Source organism: Neovison vison, chromosome 11 (genome assembly GCF_020171115.1).
Source record: "Neovison vison isolate M4711 chromosome 11, ASM_NN_V1, whole genome shotgun sequence".
In the NCBI taxonomy this organism is placed as follows: domain Eukaryota; kingdom Metazoa; phylum Chordata; class Mammalia; order Carnivora; family Mustelidae; genus Neogale; species Neogale vison.
Window position 1 is genome coordinate 195,688,862 of NC_058101.1, and position 25,361 is coordinate 195,714,222.

The 25,361-nt window shown below is 41.3% G+C and overlaps 1 protein-coding gene across 6 annotated transcripts in view; it reads left to right on the forward strand.

The window, feature by feature from the left end:
* Nucleotides 1-25,361, forward strand: part of RBPMS (RNA binding protein, mRNA processing factor) — a 172,315-nt gene that overhangs the window by 44,387 nt on the left and 102,567 nt on the right. The window lies entirely within an intron of this gene.

A 25,361-nucleotide genomic window follows, 5' to 3' on the forward strand; every position in this document is an offset into this window, starting at 1 on the left:
ATCTTTTCAGCTCTCTCTAGTATTTCACTTCTTCCATCATAACGCCTGTTTCCATCCTTTCTCTGTTTCAGAATCTAGGTAGTAGCAAAATGTTTCCTTGCTGTTAAATCTGTGGGATGAACCCTCCAAAAAATGAGAGGGAAGAATCTAATGTTTTACATCAGATTCTGATAAATCTGTCATCGGTAGTTTTTACTTTTTTTGTATCCTTTTATATTGTTTGAGAAATAATGCTGTAATCTACCTCCCAGCAGTTTACACGTATTAGAGAATCAAGTAAACTTGTGTAGAGTCATAAGAACATGTAGGGGCTAACACTTTTAAATAGTACTTTTTTGGGACCTTTACTATGCCAGATGTTCCCTCTGGTGATCTAGGCATAGGTCAACCAAAATATGTAAAATAATCTCAGCTTCTTTACGCTCCATTTTTCTTTTTCTCTGCCTCTCCAGACCCTAGTGGCTTTTCACCTTTGCCCTTCATTTTGGAGGACAACTAAGCCCCTGCCTGGAAAGGTTTTCCTCCCTCGCTCCATCTCCTCTGACCCTGGCAGCTCCAGAATGCGGATTTGGTGTCGCTTTATCTTGGTTCTCCAAACCTTCTTGGCCAGGCTCAGCCTTGTCCATTTTAATTACATTCTTCCCTCCCCCGCCCGTGTCTTCCTGGAACGCTTCCTGTCTTGACATGACGCCTGTTCCTCGGTCCTCATCTTGCTGTCCGCTTGTCTCCGCCTGCGGAGGCCCCCCTCCTGCGTGCAGCCGGCAGCAGGGGCGGAAGTGGGGCCTGGTGCACAGCTTCACTTCCGGTAGCTTCGCCTCCCTCTGCCGCCATCTTGAGAGAAGGTCAGAGGGCGGGGAGAGCCCAAATACTTGTAAGTGTTTTATTCAGGCCTCGTTCAGGGGGAGGAGGGAAAGGTCAGAGGTCAGGTTTTGGGTGATACCCGTGGTTGAACTGGGGCTTCTGAGGAAAGATTTGGCGATTAGCTCATGCTCCTGGTGCAGTGCCTCTTAATCATTAATTTTTTTTCACTATAACTTTCTTGTAACCCTGTATTAAAGTGTCCATTGAAACCTGCACTTGCGACAGTAAGACGATGAACACAGCCTGTCCTTGGACACCCTTGTTCAAATAGCTGTGGCAATGCCACTTCAAGCTCCGCTGTTTAATCACAACCCAGATGTGGAAGAATCTGCTGCGTGGATGTTGGTTATTTAAAAATAATAGCGTGACTTTGCCCAAAGTCTATTTTTCCTTAAAATGCAGTGTTTTCTTTTTCTGAGGCGTAACTATAGTTTTTAAAAAATTGATAAAATAAAAGGACTCCTGCATTAATTTTGGTAATCATGGCTGGAGAAAACCAAAAGCCTCACTCTTCTGTGTGATGTAAAAAGAAAAGTCTGCACAGGTAATAGCTAAGAGTCCAGGCTTTGAATGGCCTGAGTTGCTTTAATACTTAAAATCGTTGTGTTGTTTTGTTTTTAACTTAGGGCAGGTTTCTTAACCCTCCATTTCCTCATTTGCAAGAAAGCTCTTTCCCCTAGGGTTGTGGTGCTGGCAATTGAGTGGATAAAGGTCTACACTTCTTATCTGAAATCCTTGGGACCCGATGTCCTTTAGAATCTTTCAGGTTTTAGAAGGTAACACAGTGCGTTACCCACAGATAATGCAATAAGCACAGTGGGGTCAAAGGTAACACCTTAATAATTAAGCACATTATGTGTGTAGTGAAACACGGAGGTACATTGAGGGGGATAAATTAAGACTATAAAAAAGTACCACCTCAGTGTGCTGTGCCACCCAGTGAGTTTGCACGTACAAACCCTCTGCCTTCAACACAAATTAGAGAGCTTTCGAATTTTGGAGTCGTGGATTAGGGTTTGTGGATCTGTAGATACCAACCGTTTGTAAACACCATGTAAATGCTAGTTGTGGGCAAAACTGATTTCTTTCTGTCCTTTATGACTTTGGTTTGTCATTATTTATAAGAATGTTAAATGTTAAATCTTTGTGGTTTTAAGTGAACGTGGTGGAAGCCACACATCACTGTATGTGTTTTTCACATACCAGGGTTTCATTTGGGTTTCAAGCCACCTCTTTTTCCAAGTTGTAAAAGAACAAGAAAGAAAAGAACAAGAAAGATAAAGCATAAAAGTTTGGTTCCCCCTAACTCCATCTTGCCTTTCCTACCTCATAGAACATTTTTAAAGAACATCTACTTGAAAGATTTCATGTAACTTCTGAACTACTTTGTTGTTGTGACTTTTGCCTTGACTTGCCTCTCTTATGCACACATTAAATTACGCGCATATGGGAAGCCACCCTGTGGATCTAAATCTTTTGATCTGTTTTGCTGCTGATGGATCATTGCTGGGACATCTGCTGGTGTAGAAAAATCTTTAGTTTTTAATAACTGAAGCACTCTTATGATTTCAGCTTTCCTTTCCAAAGAGAGCAGCAGCCTCCCGAGTTTACAACTATGGGTTTAGGTGTTTTGTATGATCTTATGGCCATGTCATGGTTGGCCTGAAAATCTGCTATATCTTATCCCATTAAAATCTATTGGGAATCTGGGGCGCCTGGGTGGCTCAGTGGGTTGAGCTGATGCCTTTGGCTCGGGTCATGATCTCAGGGTCCTGGGATCGAGTTCCGCATCGGGCTCTCTGCTCGGCGGGGAGCCTGCTTCCCTCTCTCTCTCTGCCTGCCTCTCTGTCTACTTGTGATCTCTCTCTGTCAAATAAATAAATGAAATCTTAAAAAAAAAAATCTATTGGGAATCTATTGACGTTCTTATAGTAGGAAATAATTAGACCTTTAGATGTGCATCCCCTTTTTCTACCTGATACACGTGTTTATTTGGTTGAAGTCTGACCAAAAGGGGAATGTGGAAACGTTTGAAAGAATAACATATGCTTTAAAAAAAAAAATAATAATGTATGCTTTTGAAAAGATAAACCAGGTATTGGAAGCAGCAACTATATACCCTGTCAAGGGGAAATGTTATGTTTGACAGAAACCGGTATATTGACAAAAGTAACTAAAGACCTAGGTATTTAGATACTTCAAGAGGATAACAGTTTTTAGATCACTTTATTAACATCATCTATTTTCTGAACTATAAATTATTTTTTACCCATAAATTAGTAATCCATGTGTTCTTAAAAATAATTTATGCTGTGTAGAAGGAAAGCTGATATTTGAGTTTTTATAGTTTTCTTTCTTTCTAATAGTTATAATTTATTTTCTATTTGTCCATAAATATGTTTGTGTGAGGACTCTTTTAAAGAGGCAAAGAAATCAGTTCAGACATACCAATGTGGTTTACTAAACAGAACTTGGAAAGTTAGATCAAAATTGTCAAAGATCACCTGCTTGAATTAAGCCTTTTTTTCTCATATAAATTAATCTTTTGCTGCCTCACATTAGAGTAATATATATTAATTTTTTTAAACTTTTTTTTTTAAAGATTTTGTTTATTTATTTGACAGACAGAGATCACAAGTAGGCAGAGAGGCAGAGAGAGAGAGAGAGAGGAGGAAGCAGGCTCACCGCTGAGCAGAGAGCCCGATGTGGGGCTCAACCAAGGATTCTGGGACCATGACCTGAGCTGAAGGCAGAGGCTTTAACCCACTGAGTCACCCAGGTGCCCCAGTGTATATTAATTTTAAAGGTGATTTTGTAGTTTATTGTGTTTAGTGACTCCTTCTAGTTCACTTTCTCATTCATTGTAGTTAATCTTTGAGATAGATTTAGGTTATTAAGTACATTGAAAATACTGTGAGAAAGCTAAAATTAAAATCTTTTACTTCCGTAACAAGTAAGAAACAAGACCAGGGATGGTATTTGTGTTTCAAACTGGCTACTCAGAAGCCAAGGAGGGTAAGAAGAAAGTCAGATATCTTAGGTTCTTCTTTTTCTGTTTTCTATTTAAAGATTTAGTACAAGTAGATTAATTTTTCAGTCAGTTTAATAAACTTAGGTTTAAAAAGGGGATGAGGGGCGCCTGGGTGGCTCAGTGGGTTAAGCCGCTGCCTTCGGCTCAGGTCATGATCCCAGGGTCCTGGGATCGAGCCCCGCATCGGGCTCTCTGCTCACCCGGGAGCCTGCTTCCTTCTCTCTCTCTCTCTGCCTGCTTGTGATCTCTCTCTGTCAAATAAATAAAAAAATCTTAAAAAAAAAAAATTAAAAAAAAAATTAAAAAGGGGATGATATTTTAGTTGTAGAATGAGAATAACTTCTTGGGGTGTGTGTGTGTGTGTGTGTACGTACATGCATGCTGAGGATATTGACTGCAGCAACAAAAAACAAAATGTGGCTTAAACATAATAGACCTTCCTCTCTCACTTGAAAGCCTGGAAATGTCCATGGCAGGTTTGTGGGTCCATTTCATCAGGGACTGTTTTGCTGCTCTGCCATTTTTAACAGGTAGCGTTCATCTTTTTTTTTTTTTTTTTAGATTTTATTTATTTGACAGAGTTCACAAGTAGGCAGAGAGAGAGAGAGAGAGAGAGAAGGAAGCAGGCTCCCCACTGAGCTCGTGGGGCTCGATCCTAGGATCCTGGGATCATGACCGGAGCCGAAGGCAGAGGCTTTAACCCACTGAGCCACCCAGGCGCCCCTGGGTAGCTTTCGTCTTAGGGTCCAAGATGGCTGCTCCAGTTCCAACCATCATATCTTCTCGGCAGCCAGAAAGAGGGAAGATGTGCTCCCCTTTTAAAGGCAAGCACCATTCTGCCCACATAGGTGAGACCTTGACGGTGTAGTCCTAATTACTAAGGGAGTTTGAGAAATAGTGTCCCCAGCTAAAATGTGAAATAGGAAGAATAGATACTGGAGAAGATGGGCAGTGGTTACTAGAGCATATGTTAAGTGCAGTGTTCAGTTAACTGTGGATATCCATCTTTATCAGTATTTACCAAAAGATTCGACTTCTATTCAGCAATTGGGATCCATAAATTCCCAGTCTTGGATAGCCTTAAAAAAAAATTTCCTTCCAATCTGTCACATATGGAGAGAGATTTTCTAATTCTTAGCTTATGGAAGACTTTGTAAGGAGAAATTACTATTTAAAAAGTGAAACATATGGTTAAAAAAAAAAATTAAAGGTTAGAAAATAAAAGTCCTGCATCCAACATTCAGTGAGATGCTTTTAAAAGTTTGTTGTGTCAGTATATACAAAATTGTACCTGCATGGTGTTTTTAACTTGCCAGGGTGTCTTAGACCCCTCTCTCTATCCACAATAGAGATCTACTTCATTTAAAAAAAAAAAAGTTATGTCGCATTTATTTGGGGGAATTTTTAAACGTTGCTGTTAATATAACTGTCACATACTTCATTTGTGATTACATTTTTTGCCAGATGATGAATTATAGATAGCTCCCTGATCTAAACAGGAGATTTCAAAAGCTCCTTAGTTCATTTTGTCCTCTTGCCTCAGAAATCTATAGTCTTCAGTGTTCCTGAATTTTCTGTGAAAATACGTACGCTGTTAGAGGTAAGTGGGCTCTGCCAAGAGCAAAACAACTGAAATAGTTTACAACTGTAGTGCCCGCTACTAAATTCAGAATGAAACCTTTTTTAAAAACCCAATCTGTTTTCTGATTATAATTTTTACATATTTCTTCTGTAATTGGAACTTTAGGAGTTAACTAATTAGTGGTGAGGAGAGCAGAAGGCTTACCTGTACTTTCTTACATAATTGTGTTCATGCCCTAACATTAAGCATGTGTGAAGTCCTCCTTTGACGAGCATAACGTACAGCGTAATGTTTCTGGTGGAAGATTGTAAGATCTTACAGGGTGAAGCGTTCTCAGTGTTTGACCCCTGTGCCCTTCCTCTCACTGGCATATGGGGAGCAGCTTCCCCATTCTTTTCAGTACTTGTCTTAAAATCAGCTCCCTTTTCATTCCTTCCCCCTATTATGTCGCCTCTCAAATTCAAGTCCAGGCACCTTAATCTGTCAAGTAGAGAATTTGAAATGGAAGCAGCAGTACATTGAAGAAGAGAAGGGTGCCTGGTAGAAATTGGAGAAATATAGAGAAGGAGCAATGGGTAAAAATAGCTTTGATGGTTCAGGGCTCTTGAACATTCAAGGTTCAGGTCTTGGCTCTGTCACTTTCAAGTTCTGTTACAAGTTCCTTAAGCTTTCTGAGCTTCAGTTTCCGTCCATAAAACTGGCAGAAATAAGACCTCGTTTATCTAGTTGAAGTTCAGAAGAAATAAACGCATATAATAAAATGCTTGAGAGTATGTTTGGCAGGTATACACAGCTCTGTATATACTCTCCATTTCTTCTGCATGCCTACGTCATCAAAATTTCATGAGACCATGCTCCTAGGAGAAGGTTTTCTATCCATTGTTTCTCTTATCTGTCATCCTGCCTGCCCTTTCTCTGGAGTTGAAGTTAGGCTTAGGGAACTGGGGGGATGTGGCCGATTGTATTTTTTGTTCAGTCAGTAGTAATTCTGGAGAAGGACAGGGGACTTTTTGCAAGGGGGAAAATGGCGATTAGAGCAATGCTAATTCCACATTATGTGGCTTTTTTTTTTTTAAAGATTTTATTTATTTATTTGACAGAAATCACAAGTAGGCAGAGAAGCAGGCAGAGATAGAGGGGGAAGCAGGCTCCCCGCTGAGCAGGGAGCCCGATGCGGGGCTCGATCCCAGGACTCAGGGATCGTGACCTGAGCCGAAGGCAGAGGCTTTAACCCACTGAGCCATCCAGGCGCCCCCATTATGTGGCTTTTTGAATAGTTTACCAGTCTGGCATGTATTCCTTAAATTTGTCGAGCCTAATGAAGAATGAAAAGAAGAAAAAGAAGGGAAAATGTGAAAGACAAGCTTCATAGCAGTTTTAACCTGGAGTTTCTATTTAAAATAGAAAATCTCTAACATCTTACTTTTCTGACTTTGGTCCTAGGACAAAGAACATACCCTTAGGTGTGTTCTGGTATCTTGAAGCAACTTGAATAATGTCCTCTTTCTCCCCTCAGCTCTTAGGTCATCAAATCTGTCCTCTTCACATACCACCTCCTCTCAGGAGACAGAAGCAAGCATTGTCACCTCCGCCCCACACCGGGAGAAACTGGGCCCCAGGGAGAAGCATAGCTAACTGTTCAGATGTGACAGGGAGGCCAGATTCTAGGGGGTTCCTGCTCCTGGTAGTCTCTTCAGCCTTTTCTCTGAGTACTTTTCCATTGTTTTAGCAAGAACTTGTTCAGGACCAGAGTATACGGTTTTATGGGCAGAATTTGGTTTCAACAGAAAATCATGAAAAATGACAATTTACATTGAGTTTCACTCTAAGTCAACTAGGATGTCCTGTTTAGAAGCAGGGCTCCAAGCCTTTTTAAAGAACAGTTTATCTTTCTTTTAAACAAATGGAGGTATTAGAAGAGACACAGATGGAAGGCAGGTTGCCACGTCAAAATAAATTAATGCCTGGCTTCCTTCTCCCAAATAACTCTCCTCTTAAAAAATGAGGGGTGGGAGAATGGATTGAAGTTACAGAATTTTAGATTGCTGTAACTAGTCACTTCACAATCCAGAAGCTCGATGACTAGCCAGCATTTTAATCTGTTTTTAAATACACTGCTTTGGGGGTGCCTGGGTGGCTCGGTGGGTTGAGGCCTCTGCCTTCAGCTCCGGTTGTGGTCCCAGGGTCCTGGGATCGAGCCCCACGTCGGACTCTCTGCTCCGTGGGGAGCCTGCTTCCTTCTCTCTCTCTGTCTGTCTCTCTGCCTACTTGTGATCTCTGTCAAATAAATAAAATCTTAAAAAAAAAAAAATACACTGCTTTAAAAGCCCTGGAGGTAGAATATTCAGTCACTTGCATGGTAGTTCCTAAGAATTAATAATTAAACCGTTCAGCATGAAATGAATTTATAGATGGACAACTTTGGGTTTATTACTTTCTCCAAAGTAGCCTTAGTTTCAGTCTGGTGGTAACTCTGGTTACAACCCGATCTGCTTGCTTTTATTCCTTAGAGAATAAAACTAGAACTAGACTTTGAGGAGGAAGGTAGGGCAGACACCATGGGTGGCCAACTATAGGTAGGGACTAGAGGGGGTGAGCAGAACGCCGTGCCCACACCTGTGGTGTTGGCTGGGAACTCCAGGGTGGCCAGAGAATGGCAACTTCTGGTAGTTTCCCTCCAACCAGCTCAGGTCTTCAGTCCTGATTCAGTCCTGGTTCCTGCCTTGGGATTCATGATACTTGGATTATAGGAGGTCATCACATAAAATGCTGCATAGTGTATCCAGAACTGCACGATTATGAAAACAAAAACAAAAACAAAAAACCAAAAAACAAAAAACCCAAAACCTGGGGTTCTCAATGCTGGCAGAGTTTTCTATAACACACATGGTAAACGTAGCTGTTAATCTCTCGTTTCGGGTTTGATTTGGTTTCTCACTGGCTGAAAGCAATAAGAATGTTTTCTTTAGGAAAAACAAATTTTTTAAAGATTTATTTATTTTTCAGAGTGTGTGTGCGTGTGCAAGTGGGGGTGAGGGGAGCCCAGGGAGAAGGGGGAGAAAGAGAATCCTCAAGCGGACTCCCTGTTGAGCACAGAACTTGGCAGCGGAAGGGGGAGGCTCAGTCCCAGGACCCTGAGATCATGACCGGAGCAGAAATCAAGAGCTGGCCACCCAACTGACTGAGCCATCCATGTGCCCCCCACCCCCAAAATGTTGTCTTAAACTGAGAGCCTTTCATTTGAAAATAGAAAAACTGTTGGATGCCTGGGTGGCTCATCTGGTTAAGCATTTGCCTTCAGCTCAGACCGTGAGCCCAGGGATAGAGTCCTGCATCTGGCTCCCTCCCTAGAGCCTAGAAACAGGCTGTACCCCGTGGGGAGCCTGCTTCTCCCTATGCCTGTTCTGCGTGCTTGTGTGTGCTCTCAGTCTCTCTGACAAATAAAATCTTTTAAAAAAAAAAAAAAAAGGAAAGCTTTGTTGTGTAAATTACTTTTCTTAGCCTCATGACGCTGATGAAAGGCAGGTGTATTTTTTCAGTAAAAATCCTACTACATATATTAAAATAAGTAGAAAAATATCAGTAAGCATGACTAGCCAGCATTTTAATATTTGTTTAAAAGTAGACTGCTTTACAAGCCCTGGAGGTAGAATATGTAATCATTTGCATGCAGAAAGAAAGGTTCCAGTCTTAAGTCTTGAACAGACCCTGGGTGCTACAACATTGCAATTTTTTCTTTTTCTAAACCTGCTCCATAGCAGAAGGAGGCAGGTCACAGCACATTTCACTGGCCTGGCCTCCTGGGGTCTTTAGACTCACACCTGCCATCCCAAGCCCCTAAGCCTCAGAAGGTTTCTTTTTCATACTTACCTAAGCTGATACCTGATAAATTTCACTTATAAAATGATCTCGATCAGGTGTTCAGCCACTGACACAGGGTCTATACTCCTGGGGTTTGGTTGATTTTTAAGGTGAGACTGAAGTGTCTCTCATAATTTCGTGTGGGTGCTTTGGTATCGTTATGCGAAGGCTGTCTGTCAAGCAAAACAAGGATGCTTTGCACAGAAACTAAGCTGAGGTTCTGATAGAGGTAGATGATGATCTCCCCCTCCCCCAAACACTTTTTCTCTTTGGAGATAACTCCCACTATGGCAGGCTCTCTAGAAGTGTGAATGAGGCTAGTGTCTTCTCAGGGAAAACTGCCATTTCACTGAGGTCTCTCAGCAAGAAACTGTCAGTGATGGACATACGCTGAGGAGAATGAAGAACAAGTGAGAAACGGGGTTTTTGCAGAGTTTGGACTAATTTTATTTCTGGAAATACTTAGCCCATTTGTTTTTTAAAATCAGATTGTTGATTCTATAAATCTATCTCCCGGGGACTGCAGAATAGTTTGCTGGACACAGCGTTAATGTAGAAATGGTCCTTATTCTGGAACTACTATAGTGTGGTTGGTTCTGTGTTTCTTTTTCATCATTATTTTAGTTACAGTAGTAGTTGAAGCTTTCTCAGAAAGATGTCCTGTCTCTGCTTAGCAATTCTAGGAATGAAGGTAGTGGTCAAAGATTATTAATGCTAGGGGCGCCTAGGTAGCTCAGTTGGTTAAGCAGCTGTCTTTGGCTCAGAACATGATCCTGGAGTTCTAGGATCGAGTCCCACATCGGACTCCCTGCTCAGCGGGGAGTCTGCTTTTCCCTCTGACCCTCCCCTTCTCATGCTCTCTCTCTCTCTCTCTCAAATAAAACCTTTTTAAAAAAATTATTGATGCTAGAATACAGGACTCTTATTTCCTTGTCAAGTGCCTTTTCCTTCATATCACTCTACCTTCCTCTTTTTTTAAAAGTTTGATTCCAGTAAAGTTAACATTCAGTGTTGTATTAATTTTAGGTGTACAGTACAGTGATCTTCCTTCCTCTTTTTTGAGTTTCGTCAACAAGGCCGCATTCCCGCTAACTCACTATAGGTTGAACTTAAGAGGAAGGTGATGATCAGAATGTATTTTATGGTCAACAGTGCTTAGATATGAAAAAATAGGTGTTCTGGAAGGCTTTTATGTCTATTCAGAGGTGACCAAGAAGCTAAGGTCCATCAGGTCCAGTCTAGGGAAAGCGGGACGGAATGAGTAATTCATGTTTGATGTGCAGACAGGATTGTACGGACAGAGAAGACATCCAGAGCATAATAAAAAATGCTATCTGTCATGCAGAGGAAGGAGAGGTAGAGAATCACTATGTTAGAGTTATGTATCCATCGCTGGCATTTTGTTCAGATACTAGATGAATGTGACCGTTGGCATCTAAATTTATTAGCTCTCTTCCCCACCTCCACCTGCCTTAGAAGAACTTTCTGGTTTCTTTTAGTGCATCAGACTGATCCTTCTTTTGTTGCTCCAGGAATACAGTTCCTATAGTTCTGTTATCTTTGACTTCTGTTGATGCTTAGGTAAAGATGCCAGATGATTCTTCTGCTTCAAATTTCTGCCAATGGGTTGTTGATAGTATTTAGTGTGGGGCATATACCAGGGCAAAGAGCGTTTAGCATTAAGCTATTTATATCAGACTGTGGGAGGCGGACTCCTGGCATTGGTTGATGTTATATGAGGGATACTTAACTCTTTTTAGTTAAAGACTGCCCTTTTCATACTTAATAGTTACTGTTTGTTAATTAAAACATCAAAATCTTTTCCTTTGCAAAATGTCAGTATCTCCTAACTTTTAGAGAAAATTGAGTACTGTTCTTAACAAGTATCTCATACCCCCTTTGAAGCATGGCTGTTTGGCATGGTTTTCTTCTTTCCCGTACCCTGTAAGTTCCTCAGAAAGAGATACCAGGCTTTACTAATCTTTGTGACCTCCGTAGTATTTCTCAGTATGGGTTCCATGCACTTCCCTATATCTGTATCCTGCAAAACCCTTCCTAATAAAATTGCAAGTTCCAGGGTTGGCCTTACTTAATCAGAATGGAGACCAGGAATCTTTTTTTTTTTTCCCCTCTTTTTTTGAGAGAGAGATGAGGAGTCTTCATTTTAAGTAATCATGTTCTCCCTGTGATCCTTATGCACATTAAAGTTTGGGTGATTGTTCTGTAGAATTTTTCAGGTGTGGTCTATGGACCTGGCAGTAGCTAGAAATGCAGAATCTCGGGCCCAACACTAGATCTACTGAATTAGTCTACATTTTAACAAATTCCTGTGTGATAATTATGCACACTCAAGTTTGAACATGGCTTTACAACTTCTTACAAGTAGTAAGTTGTTTTTCTTTTCTTCTTCTTTTTTTTTTTAAAAAACACCCACAAACTTTTAATGTCTTAAAAATTTAGGGAGTATCTCAGGAGAACTATTATTTTCAATAAAGAATCATAGAGTTCACTGTGTCACAGTTTAAGCACAGCTTTAGTAATTTCCTCCTAAATGAATGCCGAAGTACCTCATAAAATATAATTGCAAATCTGTTTCTCATACAAAAGGATCTAATCCTTCTCTGCCTATGCGAGATTCACTCTGGGTCTGGCTCAAGGGCCTCTACTCCAAGATCAAGCAAAGTCTTAGCAACAGGCTCTATGGCATTTGGCAGTGAGCAGTTTTCAGGGGCCACAACCTCGTCTCAGTGGTAGTAAGAATAATTGAATGTTGTTTGTATGTTCTTCTAAAACTAGAAAACCTTCCTGTGGATTTGGTAATGTGTTATATTAGTGTTTCCCAAATATGCCTGATCAGGAAAATCCTCTGTTGCTTGTTAAAAATTCAGAGTCCTACGCCTGAATCGAAATTTCTGGAGGGTGTGATCTATTTTTTGATCGACATCCTAGACTTTCTTGCTCTCAGGCATGTTTAAGAAACACGGAATTAATGTGACCTTTTCCCCCAGGTTAACTTTTTGATTATATTTTTTTGGAGCTCTTAGTGTCCTTCCTTTTGGTTTTCTCCAGCAGACAGTGCCCTAAGAGCAGTAGAGAGGAAGTTCAGGATTAATATTGAAAACCGGAAATGGGGATAATGAAGTGTACTGCATGATACTGTTTCTCAGGGATTTAAAAAATACTTGATTAGTTATTTCATGCTTTCTCTGTTCCTTTGCAAATGTCCTAAGGATGTTCTGTCCATTCTGCATGTGAAAGGGAGGAAACAAAGACCCACAGCAAGCATCTGGGATACTGGAGCAGGGGATGTGTGTGCCCCTGTGCATGGAAGGGAAGAGGAGGGGCTTAGACCTGTGCAGTTTGCCATCTCTTCTCTCAGAGCTCCCTTTCTTCACATTTCACTCTAGAATGTGCTTTTACCTCAGAAGGGAAACTTGTAAATAATAATTTACTATTTAGAGAAATAAATTATGCTTCCCTTCCCCCCTGAAAATAAACTGTTCGTGGGCCATCCTTTCTGAACTTGGCAGAAGAAACCTGGTTTTTAGAAAAAAATTGTGTTGACCTCTAATTTACGAATAGGGTCATCCTTGAATCTTGTGCATGAAGACAAAAAGGTAATACCTGCAAGGACTCTCAGGATCTATTTGTGTAAATCTGTAATTAGTATTACCTGGTTTGGGATCTCATTCTTATATTCTTATGTTTTATAAATTCTTAAATTTCATAAATCCTTTCATGGTTTTAAAATTTGTAATTGTTGTTCATGGATAGATAGAAAAGGGAGCCTTGTCCTCTTGCAAATAAAACCTGACATTTCTGTGCAGTAATTTTTAAAGATTTTATTTATTTGAGAGAATGAACATTGGGGGCTGACAGAGGGGGGAGAGGGAGGGAGGGAGGGAGGGAGGGAAGGAAGGAGGAAGAGAGAGAAAGAGAGAGGAACTAGAGGAACATAGACTCCCCGCTGAGCAGGCAGCCCGATGTGGGGCTTGATCCCAGGACCCAGAGATCATGACCTGAGCTGAAGGCACATGCTTAACTGACTGAGCTACCCATGTGGCCCTCTGTGCAAAAATTTAAATACTATCCAACTAACAACTTTTTCCAGGTGGGCATTGTTAAATATCAGATGCAGGCAGGAAAGGCAGGTCTCTAATCTAAGGCAGTTTAGATCCCTAAATCGAGATTATAGGAATAGGTAAGTAGGGTACGGTACCTGCTCTCAAGGAATTTATGGTTTAATTGGAAAGAACTTAACTCAGCCTGTGAAAGCTAGGGAACAGAATAAGACCTATGACTGTAGTAACAACAGTGCAACAGGAATTCAAGGAAAGAAGGAAAGAACTGGAACAGTTGCAGAAAGCTTCCTCGGTTTAGGCTTTTAAGTCCAGAAGTGAGCTTTCAACACAAGTGAAGAATAGCTATAAAAGGAAAGGCTTTTAGTCTGGAATTAAGCAAGGTGTGATGTTAAGACTGACCCATGATAGCCCAGGGAAGCAAAGTGGCAGAGGAGAAAGGAACTATAATTATGGAACACTAGAAGGGCAGAGGCTCTGGAATTTTGTTGTGATAAGGTGGGAAAGAACTGATGCAAGGTAGCAGAGCTGATTGGGAAGTTAGAAAAACAATAGTGTTTTGGGGTATATCCGTTCTGGTTTTAAAAATCTTAGAGCCATAAGGTAACTTCACAAATAAAATCTAAAATTTTTGATGAATGGTATACTCTCCGGCACAGATCAAGACACTTGGAGGAGGGTGAAGGAGATGGTTGTGCTAGTTTTAGGGGGTCCCACCGAAGCTTATGGGCCCCATTATTCAAGTGCTGCTTAAACCTGGATGGTGTCAGAGGGAGGGAGTATGAGGTCAGGGATCCATATTCATGTTCCCTGGGTTTGTAGTACCTGTACAATTTCAGTTAGCAAAAATGTGTATTACATGTGGTATGTGGTATTAACTATACTGTTTAAAATGATTTTTTTTTTTTAAAGTTGTAGTTAGGGGCACTTGGGTGACTCAGATGGTGAAGCATTTGACTCCTGATTTCGGCTCCCGTCACAATCTCTGGGCCCTGAGATCCAGCCCAATGTCCGGCTCTGCAGCATGATTGGAGCCTGCTTGAGAGCCCCTGCCACCGCTTTTCTGTCCCTGCCCCCTGCTCACACGTGTTCACTTGGTCTTTCTTTCTTCCTTTCTCTCCCCCCCCCCCAAAAAAAAAAGTAGTCATGGTATATTGTAGTTCAATATATACACACATTGTCTTAGATTTCTGATGAGGTTTTATGTTCTCTTGTGTTCAGAACACTTGGAAATTCTTCCATGAGGCCCCAAATAAATTACATTTTAATAAATAGCCTAGATGTGGCCATTTGGAAGAATGGTTGAGAAGTTTTGGCACAATAGAGCAGCTTATCTGGGTTGTCGGTTGTATCTTTATTTGGTCATATTAGAGCACAGATGCGCCGGCACTGCGATTACTGTTGTTGAATATCGTAGCCCGTGTTCCGGCTGGAGCTGGGCTGGCGCAACCAGCTTCCAGGGAGCTCATGACAGGCTGAGTCATGGCCACTATGAAAGCTCCTTCACGTGCCCCCAGGTTCTCCGACGGTTCTGAGAATTTTCCCTCAGTTGGAGAGGAATAGTTTTGGAAACTGCCTTAGCTGTTTGAAATTCACAAAATGGGAGCTAATGAGCTGGTTTCTGTAGAATGTACAAATGCATATTCTCATTCACATGTTAAACTTGCAGAGGAGTTCAAGTTCCTGAAAGGGAGTGAAAGTGGTAGAGGTGGTGTGAATAACCGCCCTTCACTCTGGAAACCCGGAATTAATAATGAGATATTTGTCTTAAGTGGTATGCAATTTGCTCAGTGGTCATTTTTTTTTTTAAAATTTAATAGATATTTTTGGAGTACAATATTTTATTTTTTTTAAAAGATTTTATTTATTTGACAGAGAGCAATCACAAGTAGGCAGAAAGGCAGGCAGAGAGAGAGGAGGAAGCAGGCTCCCCGCTGAGTAGAGAGCCTGATGTGGGACTCGATCCCAGGACCCTGAGATCATGACCTGAGCCAAAGGCAGAGCCTTAACCCACTGAGCCACCCAGGCGCCCAGAGTATAATATTTTATTATGAGACTTTGAAAAGTTACCCATCAGCTGGCTAGATGAAGACGTAAGTGTCAGGATTTGAATAATTTCGTTCCTTGCTGCTCGTTCTACCCCATGAGCAAGAAGTGTTACCAGACAGCAGGTGAAGGACCCTGTTTGCTTATTTAACAAAAACTCCTATAATGCTTGCTGTGTGCCAGGTACTTTTCTAAATGCTTTACCAACAGTCACTTATTTAAACCTCTTAGCAACCCGCTTAGGTGGGCTTTATTATAGCTCCCATTTGTAGATGAGGAAACTGAGGCTGCGTCGGTTCATAAGTTGTCCAGGATCACTCACATAGTAGATGTTGTGTACATTCAGATCTGGGCAGTCTGGCTCTGGACTTCATGTGCTTCATGCTTAAGCACTATGCTCTATGAAGTAATTCTCACGGGGGAAAAAAACCCCAATGCAAATAGACTTAATCATGACTATTAGGTCAGTATTTGTGATGACTGCACATTGGTAGCTCTGGAGCCCATTTCCCTTGTTTTGCACTGACAACTCTGCTGAATTCTTGAAATTTGCGGTTTAAGATATCATTGTGTTTTATTTAAATATTTTATATTTAAATTATATATATATTATAATAACAATATATATAATATATATAGCTATATATATTATATATTTAATTTAAATATATTTATATAAATATTTAGCGAAATTTCAGTGGCTTGATTGGGAGGTTCTCAGTGGCAAGAACAAGGTCGTCTTGACTTGATGTCCTTTGACTCTCATATACCTTTACCAAAAACCCACCCTTTCAGTATTCCTTTGGAGTAAAAATGAAACCTGGAGACCAACTATTGCACACCTTCTCTTTATAAATAAGGAAACTGAAGCTCCGAGAGGTCAGTCCCCAAGCCCTCAACAGCTAGTTTGGAAGCAGAGATGGAATTTAAACCACTAGGTTCAGTGTAGTGGTGTTTTCCTTCCATTATGGTCGTTGGAAAGTTAGAGTGCTGTGGGAGTTCAGATTAAATATTCAACATGTACTTAAATATTCTAGATTGATTTATAAATCCTGTATTACTTTTGTTAATATAGGTTATTTCTCAGCTTCTCAGACTTCACCCATGTTTTTTTTTTTCTGACATTTGTTAGTCTTTCGTTGTGCCTAGCCAACACGTGTAGTCCTTACTTGGAAGTCATGCCAAGTTTTCTGGAACCTGCATCCCTTTACATAAGTACATGCACACATAAGTAACTTAGAACCTTAATACTGACTTGATTCAAGTGACCACATAAATGGTCTACAGACACAGGTGGCTATCAAGTCAGACAAATAATTTCTCACTGGAGGGGTGGTTGGTAGTTCCTGTAGTAGGCTGGGGGATTGGTAGCTGTAGCCTAAATGCGTTGAAGGTATTCTGGATTGGGAAATTCCTAGGACTGGAAAAGCTACGGTAATCGAAATTTTAAAATGGAAGTTTGCTGTTTTACTGGAAGAGCACATTAGAAGCACTAGGCTTTGCAGTGTTGAAAGCAAAGTACCTAGTTTATGAATTACAGGAAGTAGCCTTAAAGTAGGTTGTATTCATCTTACAGTCATGTAGTATTTTAAGTGCAAGCAGGTTTTGGCTGAATGAATTTTTGCATAGAAAGAAGTTTCGAAAGGTGGGTAGTTATTAAGCAGTGAGTTCACCATAGCCCAGTTAATGCAAAATGTGGCCTGCATATGTGTCTGTACACTGCGAACTTCCCTGGGCTTGAACCTGTTCATCTTTTCCCTGATGGTACTTAAAAATAGCAAATATCAGTTTAAAATATTTTAATTTCCTGTTATCATGTGAGATCCTGGAATGAGCTGTGGATATTTTTAAGGAAATTTTATTTGTCAGAGAGCACTTGCACGCACACAAGCTCGGGGAGGGGCACACAGGGGGAGAAGCAGGCTCCCCACTGAGCAAAGAGCCTGATGTGGGACTTGATCCCAGCATCCTGGGATCATGACCTGAGCCGGAAGCAGATGTTTAACCGACTAAGCCACCCAGGCGCCCCTGAGCTAAAAATATTGATCAGAGTGGAACATAACTAAACTATCATACACTACAGTAAAAGGTAGTGATTGACTATATCAGGAAAACTGTAAATCGAGTAAAACATACTCCCCCCCCCTTTTTAATTTTTTTTAAGATTTTACTTATTTATTTGAAAGAGAGAGAGATCACAAGTAGGCAGAGAGAAGGGGGAAGCAGACTCTGCCCCAAGCAGAGAGCTCGATGTGGGGCTCAGTCCCAGGACCCTGAGATCATGACCCGAGCAGAAGGCAGAGGCTTAACCCACTGAGCCACCCAGGTGCCCCAACATACTTCCTTTAAAAAAGAAATGAACAGGGCGCCTGGGTGGCTCAGTGGGTTAAGCCGCTGCCTTCGGCTCGGGTCATGATCTCAGGGTCCTGGGATCGAGTCCCGTGTCGGGCTCTCTGCTCAGCGGGGAGCCTGCTTCCTCCTCTCTCTCTCTGCTTGCCTCTCTGCCTACTTGTGATCTCTCTCTGTCAAATAAATAAATAAAATCTTAAAAAAAAAAAAAAGAAGAAATGAACATATTTTTTTCTAGTGTCTTTTATAAAAGTGAATCTCAACCATTAAAAAATCGTTTTCTGGGACTCCTGGGTGGCTCAGTGGGTTAAGCCGCTGCCTTCGGCTCAGGTCATGATCTCGGGGTCCTGGGATCAAGTCCCGCATCGGGCTCTCTGCTCAGCAGGGAGCCTGCTTCCTCCTCCTTCTCTCTCTACCTGCCTCTCTGCCTACTTGTAATCTCTCTCTGTCAAATAAATAAAATCTTTAAAAAAAATTGTTTTCTGGTAGAGCTCTAAAACAGAAATGCATATGAATCCATAACTACATAGTTTTTCATCCTAGTTTTACCAACTGATGTAAATGTCTTGATTAAAGTTTGTGATTATTTTTCAGTTTTGTATTTTTGTCTATTTATTTGACCAAGAGGGTGAGACAGTGAGAGAGGGAACACAAGCAGGAGGAGTGGGAGAGGGAGAAACAGGCTTCCTGCCGGGCAGGGAACCAGATGTGGGGCTTGATCCCAGGACTGTGGGATCATGACCTGAGCCGAAGGCAGACCTCAACCGACTTAGCCACCCAGGTGCCTCTATTTGTCAGTTTAAGTGTACACTTTAAACTTTGAGATTATTGTAGGTTCATATGCAGTGACAAGAAGTAGTACAGAGAGATCCTGTGTGCTCTTTGCCTAGTTTCCCTTAAGGATTACCTCCTATAAAACTAGCACAACATCACAGTCAAGAAATTAACATTGATAGAATGCACTCATTTTATTTAGACTTCCCCAGTTTTGCTGTGTGTGGTGTTCTGTGTAACTCTGTCCCGTGTGTAGGTTTGTATATCCACCACAGTCAAGGTCTAGAACAAGAGCCTTGGGGCTCTTGGGTGGCTCAGTTGGTTAAGCGCCCAACTCTTGATTTCGGTTCAGCTCATGATCTCAGCGTGTGACACTGAGCTTCAGATTCAGCTCCCCCTACCCGCTCTGGGGTGGGAGCAGCTCTAGAACAGTCCCATTACCACAAGGATCCCTGTCCTTTCCTTTGCACAAACCATGTACTCTCCTCGTTTGCTCCCAACTCTTGGAAACTCATTTGCTTTTCATCTCTGTGAGTTCAAGAATGTCCCATAAAAGGAATCCTGCAGTCTGTCATCTTTCAGAATTGTTTTATTTATTTATTTTTTAAAAAGATTTTATTTATTTATTTGACACAGAGAGATCACAAGTAGATGGAGAGGCAGGCAGAGAGAGAGAGGAAGGGAAGCAGGCTCCCCGCTGAGCAGAGAGCCCGATGCGGGACTCGATCCCAGGACCCTGAGATCATGACCTGAGCCAAAGGCAGCGGCTTAACCCACTGAGCCACCCAGTCGCCCCTCAGAATTGTTTTATTTTTTACTCAGCATAATTCCCTTGAGATTTATCCGTGTTTTTGTATTAATAGGTTGTTTTTTTGTTTTTTGTTTTAATTGCGTGATATCGCATGGTAGCGGTATACCAGTTCTCTAACCGTTCACCCGCTGCACGACATCTGGCTTATTGCCAGTGTTTGATTATGACAGACAGTTCTGAATATTTGTGTACAGATTTTTGTGTGAATATATAAACTTTCATTTCTCTAGGATAAGCGCTCGAGAGTACAATTGCTAGGTTGTAGGGTAATCACATTTTTCAATCAGAAACTCCCACACTGCTTTCTAGAGTGGTTGTACCTTTTCACATTTCCTGCCAGGAATGTATATAAGAGATTTGGTTTCTTCGCATCCTTCCCAGTGTTGGTATTCTCAGTATTTTTGTATCCTAGAAGATGATGATACAGTGCAGTGTGGATATTAAGTGGATGACTTAATTGAGTTTTGGGTACCAATGTAATGGAGCTAAAATGTAGACAATAAGAAGTAGTGATTAGAAAATAAAAAATGGGGGTGCCTGGGTGGCTCAGTGGGTTAAACCGCTGCCTTCGGCTCAGGTCATGATCTCAGGGTCTTGGGATCGAGTTCCGCATCGGGCTCTCTGCTCAGCAGGGAGCCTGCTTCCTCCTCTCTCTCTCTCTCTGCCTGCCTCTCTGCCTACTTGTAATCTCTCTCTGTCAAATAAATAAATAAAATCTTTAAAAAAAAGAAAAAAATGTTCTCAAATTGAGTAAAATACACTTTTCATGTACCTTGAATGATGATGCTTAAGAAGTTAATTCATATTTTTAATTTTCCCTTAAAAGTAGGTAAGAATGGAGTGCCTGGGTGGCTCAGTGGGTTAAAAAGTCTCTGCCTTCGGCTCAGGTCATGATCCCAGGGTCCTGAGATCGAGCCCTGCATCAGGCTCTCTGCTCGGCGGGGAGCCTGCTTCCTCCTCTCTCTCTCTGCCTGCCTGTCTGCCTACTTGTGATCTCTGTCTGTCAAATAAATAAATAATATATATATATTTTTAAAGTACGTAAGAAGAGGGCAGATGTTCAGTCCAAATTTACTTAACTAAGGGATTGAAAACTTGGCTTAGTATCATTCATCGTCTGTTACTTTCTCCTTGATCAGGAATACTTAAACCATTAGTCTTGATATTTTTTTAAAATCTAAATGAAGAGAAATTTCTCCTTTTTCTTGTTCAACTCTTGTCACATGAGAAAAGAGTTGAGGCGGATGCATGAGCAGCAGGAAGGTGGGGTGCTGGCTAGAGTCGGATTTGCTCCTGGCTTTCCGGAGAGGTAGAGGGATGGTATTGAAGGGACACTGAGGCTCACTTTTGGGAAAATGTGCCCCATGGAAAATACTTAGGCATGTTAGTGTTCCTTTTGCTATGCAAATTTTTCCTTCTGCCCACTTTAAGCCCGTATATAACATTGCATGATATTATCAGTACAGCCTCTTAAGATGGCCTTTGGAGCATGAAAATGGATCTTTTGAATGTGCTCAGCTGCTTTAATACAACATTTTCTGAGCCCTTACTCTGTGAACCTGGTACTGAACTTTAGACATTTCACATCTGTTAATTTATTTAATCCCTCCAACAACTCTAAGAAATTACCCCAGAATTTAGTAGTTGAAACAACATTTCACAGTTCGTAAGGATCAAGGATTTGGGAGAAGCTTTCATAGGTGAATCTGGCTCAGAGTCTTGGGGATGCAGTCAAGGCATTTTTAGCTAAGGGCTGCAGTCATCTGAAGAGTTGACTGGGGCGGGAAGATCCTCCAAGGTGGTTGCCTCACTTGGCTTTTGGCAAGCGGCCTCTTAGTTCTGTCATGTGGACCTCTCCATATTGTTTCTTGAGTAACAGATGACAGCAGCTGGCTTCCCCCAGAGCAAGATCCGAGAGGACCTGCTTCTGCTGAGGAAGCCAGCAGTGCCTTTTTTGACCCAGGGTTAGAAGTCATGCACTATCACTTCTGCTGTATTCTTTTCGATAGAAGTGAGTCACTAAGGAAGCCCACCCTGAAGGGGAGGGGAATTAAGTTCTTGAAGGGAAGCGTCTAGGAAGTTTTGTGGACATAATTTAAAAACTGCCACAAGTAGGTGCCTCTGTTGTCTCCATTTCCCAAATGAGGAAACTTCTGAGTGGTGTAGTTAAGGGTCTTACCCAAGGTTCATAGCTAGGGAGTTAGACAACTGGGATTTGAATGCCAGCAGCCTAGTTCCACATGAATGCTTGTTTATTTTTCCTATATATCCTTCTTACTGTTTTGAGTACTTACCTCTTGAATGCATCTAAGAAAAAAAAATCACAATGACTTTGTTTCTTCATATTCCTCCATATCTGGATATTCATAAATTACATGGCTGTCTCCTATGCCTCAGTCCTAGCACTGTGACTCGGTTTTTACATTCACTCCTTTAGTTCCTTGCATAGATACTTAGCACCTACTGCTGTGTACTAGGATGCTTCCTACTAATCATGGGGAAGAACATTCAGTTTGAAAGTGAGCTGACCGGCCAGCAAACAATTTGAAAGTGTATATTGGGTCATCTCCCACAGCTAAATACTGGGAAGCAGACCTTTTCACCACAGCTTTCTAGTTATGTTAGCACAGTGGTGCATTGTGGGTGGTTATTCAGAATACATTGCAAGGGCACCAGGAGTGGGGATGGGGGTGGTGGCTTAGTCAATTAAGTGTCTGCTTTCGGCTCAGGTCATGATCCCAGGGTCCCGTGATCGAGCTTCATGCTCAGCAAGGAGTCTGCTTCTCCTTCTCCCTCCCTTCCCATGTCCCCCACCCTGTCCTGTTTGAGCACTCCCTCTCAAGTAAATTCTTTTTTTTTTTTTTTTTTTTTAAGATTTTATTTATTTGACAGAGAAACCACAAGTAGGCAGAGGGAAGGGGGAAGCAGGCTCCCTGCTGAGCAGAGAGCCTGATGCTGGGCTCAGTCCCAGGACCCTGAGATCATGACCTGAGCTGAAGGCAGAGGCTTAACCCACTGAGCCACCCAGGTGCCCCTCAAGTAAAATCTTAAAAAAAAAAAAGGGCAAACTAAAGTTTGCAGTGGGATCAAGTTCCTCCAAATAAACTCTATCCACTATTAATAGCAAAAACGCATACTTTAGAGCCCTGGACAGTGTCAGGACCATAATCTGCCAGTGAGTAAATTTTTTTAAGGGTATTCTGTAGGACTGTGCTGTTGGGGATAGTTTTTGCTGTGTAGTTGGGAGTGACTTTTTTTCTTATTTTGTGAAGCAGATCTATTCAATCACCCAAACTGCGCGGAAGGAGAAAGAAAAGGCTTGAGATTCTGAGAAGCTCTTTTTTCTTATATTTCATTTTGTCAGTGCTTGGAAAAGCGTGTACGTGGATAGGCCAGATAATCTTGTGGACATTGAACTTCAGGGTACTCTATAGGATTAACATCCTAAGGGCAGGTGCACTTTAGGGGATTCAAATGCAAACTTCTGTTTACAATACACTGCATTAATGAATACATTTAAAAATCTTCATGTTTTAGCAATACAGGCAGTGAAATTGAAGAGTAGGATTCCATGGGCGATCCAGGGCTGAATAGAGTAAGCCATCCAAAGTTGACTTGAGGGAACTAAGGGAAAAAAAAGGGAGGGGAGACTAAGGGAAACCAGGGTAGATGAGACTAGGACTAGAGTTAGAGGGGTAAAATGTCCTGCTTTCATAGTAAGTTTCTTCTTGAACTCTGACTTGACAACCATGTACTGTGTTTGACAGAACTCTGTGAACTTCCTAATAACGAGGTTAAGTTCTTACATGCACACTTTTATGCATCTCGTTTTCTGTGTAGACTAATTGAAACCCTAAATTCCTGATTTGTCTCTGGTACCCACCTCCCTTTGTGTCTGACAGCACCAAGGAAATTTCTTAATAATGAAGTTGAGGGCTCACATGTACAGACATATCTGCATCTGCCCAATCTTGGGTGGTTTCAAACCCTAGAAATTCTCAATTTGTCTCTTAGCTTTTCACTATATAGCAGACCTGAGGTATGGCCTAGGTCAGACTTTGGTCTTAAGCAGTTCTGTGATACTGGGAGATCATCTGATTATCAACAGTCATTGGGTTGGGCTGGGACATCTCAGTGAACATAGTGGTGTGGTGTGCTCAGTGCGAACTTGCTGTTCTTACTTCCTGTGCATGTTCTGAGCCCTGCGCATACAAATTTATGGAACCTTGTTGGTTCCTCTTCTATAAGCGCTCCCATGTGTGGATCATTATGTTTGAGATTACCAATCCAGAACTAAACCCTGGGAGTTCATAACAACAAAGGGATCCTTTTATCCTTATGGTTAGTCGGTACCTGGTGTCTGTAGCAGCCTGGTCTCCTGAACCAAAACATACCTTTCCTGGGCTGGAAATGGATCATCTGTAAGTCCAGCAGGTAGCCAGGAGACTGGAACTTGGCCACCTGTTCCATCTTGAAATCAGTGCCAACAAGAAATTGGAGCTTGACCAAAGGCTGGTCAGTTTTTGTTGAGCAGCAACCAGGATTAAATTCCTGGCAGACCCATTTTCATAACTTGGTGGTCTGTTTTTGTAGTGACAAGACATGAATGCAGAATCCTAGCAGGCCAGCAAAGCCGCCCTTGGAAATGAGTTGATGGGCCGTCCTCAGCACGGTTCATTGTTGCAGTTCGGTGTTTCGGGTGATGCTTACAGAAGAAGCCAAGAACTTAAATCCACCAAGAATTGATTTAAAAAGAATAAAATAATCAGGCTGTAAAGCTTAACTAAGGTTCTGAGCCACCCCCAGCACTAGGGGATTTATGCTTGTTCGATCTGTGGAGCTCTTTAATTCTTCTGTCCCTGAAACCGAGTTATTACGTGGTCTCAGAAGAACGACGGCACTTCCTTGGGGGTTGGACAGTGCGTGATCCCCTCTCTCTCTTGTCTTAGTGGGGAGTAGGGTGGTCACACAGCAGGAAGACCTCTTTGAAACTAGGATGGGCCTGCTCCTAGGGCCTTAATTTCGAGTCATTGTTGCACATTTTGGTTAGGTTTTATTTCTGGTATAAGTACAAAGAAACATGGACTCAGTCAGAATTGAAATGTGAAGCAAATTTAAATGAGTATATACTTCTGCTTGGTCAAGCTTGTTCCTGTGGAGCAACAGGCAGAAAAACGGAGTCTCTATGGACAAATGATAGGCTGGACCCAGGGTGCATATTTTCAAATGAAGGAGATCTGTTTGGACTTGTCGTCATTGTCCTCTTCTTTTCCTCCTCCTCCTTTTCTCCTACCTCCTCCTCTTCTTCAAGAAATGGTTTATGCTTATGAATATTTAAATGCTTACATGCATAATTATTTAAAATGAAAGTTCTCTAATACCACCTTTTCTCCCTGCTATTAACACAAGAGTAATTTAATAAATATTCTTTCTATTCTATTAAATATTCTTAATATTTAATTATATTAAATATTCTTAATAATTCTTAATAAATATTCTTCTTAAAAATTCTTCTTAAATATTCTTAATAAATATTCCTCCCCCCCTTTTTAAGCATGTACTAACTTGTAAAACCACTTGAATTAAACGGGGGTGGGCAAATTCTGGTGTTTGCTTTTTCACTAATAGAAGCCTTGTTTTCAATTGATAAACAGGGATCTCTACTTGCCATTTTAAGTGTGCAGACTAGCGAGTTAGAGTATCTTTTCAAAAACCTTTGTAGATGACTCCTATAGCCTTTGTTTTGGGACTTATACACAAGTAGGTTTAAGTCATTAGGAACTGAAATGTGAATGATTTTACTGGTAACCATATTTTGATCATTCTTTCCATGTTAATGAGTGCTTGGTCCATAATTTTTTAATGATCTGTTTGTCTTCAAGTCTACATGAATTTCACTCTTCATTTTTCTCCCTGGGTTCTGACAGTTTCTTGTCTCATTTCTTTTTCTTCTGAATTTCTGTCCGT